Source organism: Panthera uncia (genome assembly GCF_023721935.1).
Source record: "Panthera uncia isolate 11264 chromosome C1 unlocalized genomic scaffold, Puncia_PCG_1.0 HiC_scaffold_3, whole genome shotgun sequence".
In the NCBI taxonomy this organism is placed as follows: Eukaryota; Metazoa; Chordata; class Mammalia; order Carnivora; family Felidae; genus Panthera; species Panthera uncia.
The window spans coordinates 91,996,578-92,004,569 of record NW_026057584.1 but is presented as its reverse complement, the minus strand read 5'-3'; the positions used below and the strand labels follow the sequence as shown (position 1 = coordinate 92,004,569).

Below are 7,992 nucleotides of genomic sequence, written 5' to 3'. Positions count from 1 at the left end.
CCCTTCCCTTCCCTTCCCTTCCCTTCCCTTCCCTTCCCTTCCCTCTGTACCCTCCTCCATCCTTTCCTTCTTTCCTTCCTTCCTTCCTTCCTTCCTTCCTTCCTTCCTTCCCTCCCTCCCTCCCTCCCTCCTTCCCTCCCTCCTTCCATATGCTTCACCCCTAGCATGGAGCCCAATGTGGGGCTTGAACTCAAAGCCCTGAGATTGAGACCTGAGCTGAGATCCAGAGTTGGATGTTTAACCAACTGAGCCACTCAGGTGCCCATAAGCTTGCTTTCTTCTTTTAAATTGTAGTTTTATGGGGGCGCCTGGGTGGCTCAGTCAGTTAAGCGTCCGACTTCAGCTCAGGTCATGATCTCACAGTTTGTGAGTTTGAGCCCCTTGTCGGATTCTATGCTGACAGCTCAGAGCCTGGAGCCTGCTCCGAATTCTGTGTCTCCCTTTCTCTCTGCCCCTTCCCCGCTCCCACTCTGTCTCTTGAAAATAAATAAACATTAAAAATATTTAAAAACTTAAAATAAATTGTAGTTTTATGGTTTCCTGTGACTGGTATGGTGAAGCTGTCCTAGATCTGACTCTAACAGCTTCCACCCTGCTCCTGACTTAAGGCCCCACATATGTGTTGGGCATGAAAGAGACATGGCAGAAGTATCCCTTTTAAGTGACTATTTCCCCAGTTCAGGAATATTCTGGCTACCTTATATTTGGAATGCGAAGGCAGGGATGATCTAAAAAAACCATGTAGTTTCCTAAGTGAGAGAAAATTTGCTCATATATGCAATGTTTGGGATATCTTCCTATATTCATTCATTTTGAGAATATACTGGCAAGACGGCTCATTTGTGTTGTCACATGCCTTTCCTGAATTGCCACTTCTCCACATTGTTTCCATGGCAGAGATTGGTAATGCATCATACATTGGTTACTGTGCTCCAGTTTAGTCTCAGAATCCGTGTCCAGACAGAACCCCTGATAGCCACTGGGAATTAATGCAAGCTCTTTGCTGGTTGTGGCCTGCTGTATCCAGTGCTGAATCAGGAACTACAGATATTACAAAAAATCAAGCACATTTATTTCCTGGGTTGTTATAATTAAGCTGAAGAAACAAAATCTTTCTGAGTAATTGGAAGGCTATATTCAACTGTGCAATCTGCAGGGGAAGGAGAACCAGAGTCACTATATTTGATTCTTTAATATACAAGTATTGGCTAGAAAGTTGGGGTTGCAGGGCTTTTGAAACCTTGGGAGCTACCTATCAGGAATGTAGTGGCACCCACAGCACTGGCTATCAGTATTGATCTATGAAAGAATCATGTGAATAAGTCATTTAAAATGCATATTTCCTGGGGCACCTGAGTGGCTCAGTGGGTTAGGCATCCAACTTGGGCTCAGTTCATGATCTCACGGTTCATGAGTTTGAGCCCCACATTGGGCTATGCACTGGCAATGGGGAGCCTGCCTTAGATCCTCTGTCTCCCTCTTTCTGTCCATCCCGTGTTTGTTCTGTCTCTGTATCTCTCTGTCCCTCTCTCTCTCTGTCTCTCTCAAAAATAAATAAGACATTAAAAAATTATTTTAAAAAGATTTAAAACGTAGATTTCTTGGGTCCTACGCTAAGATTCCTATTCTGGAAGTATAGACTTAAGCCCAGGAATCAAGATTTTCTTAAAAATCCTATTGATTCAGATATAGATGGTCTAAGGATTCCACTTTGAAAAACACTCCATTAGCATAGTGGTCTGCAAAGTAGGGTTCACACAGTCCTTTATGGTATGAGAATACAATTTTAGAACTTTTACTTGTGTTTATAAAAAAAAATGTTCTTAAACTTTTCTGCTGATTGGCACTGGTGCTCTCGTTGAAACTGTCCAACAATTAGCTGGTCATATCCTGGGTAAAATTTGCAGAATGGGCTGAGTGGGAGTAAAGTTGAGTTTTGCTTATTGTGATATAGTTAAGATTTATATTGCCTTGCTAAGTGGATTTAAGGGTCAGTGATCTTGTTTAATTAACCTACCCCTCCCAATATGGGTGAGTGCCTTAAAACAGATTTCTACGAAGAACCTGTGAATTGATGATAATGCTAAAGGAACATCCACAAGGGAGCAAAAGCAAATGGCCATGCTGGCAATTGTCTTGCTCTTTCACAGCTCCTGGTCAGCTACATAAAAGGGCAAAAAACAGTGACGATCTAATCAAATATGACTACCAAGAAGACTATTTGAAATATGGATTTTGAGCCGCTCTCATTAATGATAAACCTCTCTCAAAGTGCCCATCACATCTTGAGAGATTAACTTATGCCATCCTGATCAGCAAGGCAGAATCACAATTAGAGAAGCATCAGAAGAATTAGGAGAGTATGGTGCAAAGGGTAGGAGTCAGACTACTGGTTTGAATTCAACTTCTGGTGCTTACCATCTGTGTGACCATGAGTGACTCAGTTTCCCCATTTGTAAAATGGGGGTTAATGCCTACCTTGGAGAGCTATTAGGAGGATTGAATGAGTTAGTACATGTAACGTGCTTAGGCGAATGTCTGGCATAGGGTGCAAGCAATATAAATATTAGTTTAAACATATAGTTTATCCCATTTTATGTCCTCATTTATAGATTTCTTTTTTTATATTCTATATGGGTATGTTTTATTAAAATTTGTAAATAAATACACTGACATTGGTGCTACATGCTCAAACACTATGACCGGTAAGGGTGAATGAGTAAAAGATATATAGTTCACTTTCCAGCAGATATTGGCTCTCCTAAAAGTTTCCCAGGCCTCTGAGTATAAACAGTAATTTACATCACCCTTAACTGGGCCTGGGGGCAAGGTCTACACTGTTGGCTGGGGAGGCCTAGGAAGAAAAGTAAAAACATATCACTTTTTGACAATCTTCTTCCTGCATCTCTTCTGTACATTAAACATTCTGACCTAATTGTCACTTTATGCTGCTTTCTTTCATATCTTGTTTTGTTGGTCCTCATGTCCGTCACACCAAGATATTACCTGAGAGAGTGTTTGGAAATGTGTTAGTTCGGAACTTCTGAGGAGTGTTCCTGCTTCCCTGCTCCCTATGTTCTCTCCCTGGCGGCACCCGACCATCCGCTCCAGGGCCTCTGTTCATGGGCATCAGTGCTGCCCTGAGCCAGACATATCCAGGCCACATGGACAAATGTGTGTACAAATACAGTTCTTCCCTTTTCCACTCAGTACAGCTAAGTGAGACTGAATTTTTTTTTTCAAAAACAGTATTACTGAGAAGAACATGGAAGGGAATAAACAAAGAAAATGCTAAATGATTGAAATAAAAGAGAAAGTCCAATATTTCATCATTTACTGAACATTCCTCCATATCTTTTCTCAGTGTGTGTTAGCAAACCCCTACCCAGGCTGGCTTCAGGTTGGATCCTCTGTGCCTCTCCAGGGTCTATTTTCTAGTTGTCATTGCCTACAGGTCAGAGTCCATATTGTGTAAACTTTCACTTAGTTTCTTCCATATTCTGACTCAACACCTTGAGTGTTCATGCACAGGATTGCACCGGAAGACCTTGAATGTCTCCCCCAACTTTTCTCTCCCTATCTCTCCCAGTAGACTCTTGTCTAAGACTGTTTTAGTATTTTCTGAACACACCCAGCTCATTTGCTCATGGCCTCTTCCTAGAGTCTTCTCCCAGTGCTCTCAGCTGGGATGAGTCCTATCTGGCTTCCTTGGACCCCTCAACTTTTTCCTTACTTGAAGACCCTTATAGACCAGAGAAAAGGGTACCCTTTGGTGCATCTCAAATCATGCTCCAGAACTGGCTGTCCACCTTGTCTGTTGACTTTCATCAGAGGTCTTTATGAAGGGCTACTTGATTTGCTGCAGAGTTTTCAGGGGATATTTTAAAGGAGTCTTTCTTTCTGGCTCAGGTCCTCAAAATCTAGATCCATTCTAAATATAATCATGTCTCATACCTCATAGAACCATTGCATCTCAGGTTTGAAAAGGTCTACCTCCTACTTCTACCAAATGTGTGAGTCCCCTTTGAGCATCCCAGTGCGTACATCCTTGTTAGAACACCTCACGTGGTGGTGACCTCATAGCCTCTCTAGCCATCTCATTCCCCAAAGCAGAATATCTTTCATTGATTTTAGAATTGATGTCATAGAACACAGTGTGAATTTCAAGACAACACAGCAAAGAGTAAAAAAAAAATAAATAAATAAATAATGAGCTCGTGATGAATTTAGAATGTGATCAGACTGTTTGGGTGCTCCGGAAACATACATTGAATAGAGCCAGATTACAGAGGTTTAACATTTGTTTAATATGTGTTTTTGGCTAATTTTTCTGTCCTTTGAAACAGATGGGCTTGTCTTAGAAAATGTTAGCATTCTACAGTGGTTAAAGGCCAGAGGGCAGAGAACTCTGGTCCTTTGAAATGTAGCCTTCTTTTCTAGGCACTGGAAGACTTAATAAGACTAAGCTATTATAATTTATTGGTGCAGTATTGACAATAGGCTTGTTGCTGTGTAAAACACAAACATACATTAGCTTTGCCCCTGGGACATACACGGTAGATGGAGAATGCCTGTTGACAAAGTTGATTAGATTATTTTAAGCACGTGGATATTCCTGCTTTACTGTTTTCATTGTTTTGATATTGTTTTCATCTTTATAGCTTGTCTCAGTCTCAAGGGAATCCTATTACTCAGATGGTACTTCAAAGGCCTGTGTCAGCCACGCTCTCCAGCTTCCACTTGCACCAGATCCTGATGTTAAGTTCCTATGTTGGCCTGATCTATCAGCACTGATTCCTTTATTGATTTCTTTTTCTGTGCAGTGGTTGATGGTACTGAGAACACAGTCAAGCCCTTAACACACCCTTAGACATAAATATGCATCTTATTAAATGCTTTAAGTGAGCTAAAAATGAAAGAAAAAGAGAGAAAAACCACATATTTTGTTGTTGTCTTTCACGGGTCAAGCAGTAACAGCTGAAGGCAGGAGGCATTGCCAAGTCCCTTTGTGGGAGGTAGAACAATGCTCTCCTCCCCCCAGAATGCCCGTGTCCTAACCCTCTAAACCTTTGACTCTGTTAATTTACATTAAGGATGCAATTAAAAGTGTAGACCTTTAGATGGGGAGATTATCTCAGATTATCTAGATGGGTTCAACCTAATCACACAAGTGTTTATTGAAGGACCTCTCCCAGCTGTGGTCAGAAGGCAGTATTCCTGTGCAATGAAGGTCAGATTCAGCGTGCTGGCTTTGAATCTGGAGAAAGGGGACCGCAGGTCAAGGAATTTAGATGGCCTCTAGAAGTTAGAAAAGGCAAGGAAACAAATTTTCCCTTAGAACTTCCAGGAAGGAATGCAGCCTTGCAGACACCTTGGCTATAGTCCAATGAGACCCATGTTGTACTTCTGACATACTGTAAGCCACTAGCTGTGCAGTAATTTGTTACAGCAACAACAGAAAATGAAAACACTGCATTTTGCAGAATATAGTGAAGGCAAATATATTTATGAAAATATATTTTTCATATTTACTGGGAATATAGTCATTAAATTCTGTATCTGGAAAGACTTGCAGCAAAGTCAAATATAGCCTATCCATATAAAGCTGAGGAACTGGGCTGGGTGTGTGTGTGTGTGTGTCTGTGTGAATGTCTAAATGCCCTGATTGCTATTTGTTTTGGAATCATCAGAGTGGGAGTGACTGACACTTCCTGGAACTCTTTGGCAATCCAGCCAATAATATTTTTTGCATGTACAAGTGACCTTTCTAAAATGTTAACATTCCCCACCTTAAATCCTTTTGTTGTTCTTCTTTTCCTTCAATAAAATCCAAGCTTTTTATCATGCTTAACAAGGCTCTTCAAAAAATAGCCCGTCTATTCCTACAGCCGTTCCTTTTACCACTTCTGTTCCAGCCATACCACTGCTTACACTTCATGCTTTCTTACCTCCATGCTTTGCACATGCTCTCCATGGCTCGCTCCTATTCATTCGTGACAGCACAGACATTATCCTCTCTAAGAAGACTTCCTGCTGGTCTCCAGACATTCCCAACACCCCCTCCACTCACCTTCATAATCACATAGAAGCATCTGTCATACTGTATTAGGATGTATTACTTCTCTATTTTTTTATGAGCTCCTTATAGACCAACAGAACACCTTTCATCTTTAACCTTAATGACTACTGCACTCTCCTGGCTTCTAGGATGCACTCAGTAAGCACTTGCTAAATGAAAGGATTTGCCATACTCTTACTGTCTGTGAAAACCCTGCAGCATAGATTAGGAATCAAGAATTTGGCTCAGGTATTTGGCAAGTACAGTGATTCCTTTTTTTTTTTTTTTTCAATGTTTTTTATTTATTTTTGGGACAGAGAGAGACAGAGCATGAACGGGGGAGGGGCAGAGAGAGAGGGAGACACAGAATCGGAAACAGGCTCCAGGCTCTGAGCCAATACAGTGATTCCTTTTTAACACTTTAGAGGTGGCCAGTGATTCCTGATTCTTCTTATTTCCCCACAGTGTATCTCCCCTAGTTTGAACAATGCAAGGAAGTATAGGAAAAAACCACAAAGTCTGGAGTAAGAATGTCTTTTTGGGGGGCACCTGGGTGGCTCAGTTGGTTAAGCATCTGATTTCAACTCAGGTCATGATCTCACGGTTCATGGGTTCGAGCCCCACATTGAGCTCTGTGCTGACAGCTCAGAGCCTGGAGCCTGCTTTGGATTCTGTGTTTCCTTCTCTCTCTAACCCTCCCTCACTTGCGCTCTGCCTCTCTCTCTCTCAAAAATAAATAACAAAAAATAAAAAAAAAGGATTTCTTTTAAAAAAGCATGTTTTTTAAAAGTTTCTTTTCTTATTAATCATTTATTTTGAGAGAGACAGAAACAGCATGAGTGTGGGAGAGGCAGAGAGAGAGGGAGAGAGAGAATCCCAAGGAGGCTCTGTGCTGACAGTGTAGATCCCGATGTGAGGCTTGAACCCATGAAACTATGATATCATGACCTGAGCTGAAACCAAGAGTAAGAGTTTTTAACCTGGAGCACAAGGACCCCCTAAAATTCCATGAATGGGCTTCATGTGGCCTTGGGGACTACCTGAAATGTGTGTGTGTGTGTGTGTGTGTGTGTGTGTGTGTGTTCGTGTGCACGCGTGCGTGTGTGTTATGTAACTTGTTTATATGTATCTGGGGGAAAATCAGAGATTTGTTCATAATCTCAAACCAAAGTGGTCCAGGGATTCTGTAATAATAATGGACAGTGCAACTGTGGAGAAACATATTCAAACCTTCCTCTGACTTGAGGCTACTCGCATTCAGTTTCAAACTTCTTTGTTTTGGAAACTTTTGTTACCGCATTTGCACCTAATGGAAGAAATTTTTTCTGTTCTTGCTTTATAGGCGGTTTGAAGAGGAAGCCTCCCTGGCATGGTGGTCCAGGCTGATGTTTCTTCCATATGGACAGTGGAGGGTGTGATTCTGATACTCTTCTAGTAAACAAGTGGGATATCAGGATCAGGGTGGCTTGAACAAGTCATTTACATGGTGGTATTTCACATTCTTTTGAGACTGATAGGGGACTTCAAAGTGTCACTTAGCTTCACCACCACCTGCCTTGAAGAAAACTTTCCAATCAACTATATCAATTGGATTAAGTTTTATCCCACTTGTTAAGTATGCTTCCCCTGCCCCTGAGAAGCTGGTTGCCTAATCCTACCCAACACACTCCATGGTTAAAGGGCCACTTGGAAAAAAACAGAGATGAGTTGCTTGGGAAATTTTCTGTATCTTGCCTTTTCCGTCAAGAGTGAAGAAGTGGAGAGAGAAAAAATGTTACCATGGGTTTAGATCCTTTGGCTAAACAGTGTGCAGTCTTCCAGAGCTGGGCACCTGATGTGTTCTCTAAACAGGCAGCATGCCTGCACAGGGAAGCCTTTCTGCAAATAAACCACAAAGTCACAGACTTGGGCATAGCATTTGAATAAGAACAAGA

At 41.6% G+C, this 7,992-nt stretch overlaps 1 long non-coding RNA gene across 1 annotated transcript in view; it reads left to right on the top strand.

Annotated features, from left to right (window-relative positions):
* LOC125911656 (uncharacterized) overlaps positions 1-7,780 on the top strand; it is a 325,018-nt gene extending 317,238 nt beyond the window's left edge. Inside the window, exon 6 of the long non-coding RNA XR_007454404.1 lies at positions 7,401-7,780. This is a non-coding gene — a long non-coding RNA (uncharacterized LOC125911656). The remainder of the gene's footprint in view (positions 1-7,400) is intronic.
* The last annotated feature ends 212 nt before the right edge of the window (positions 7,781-7,992 follow it).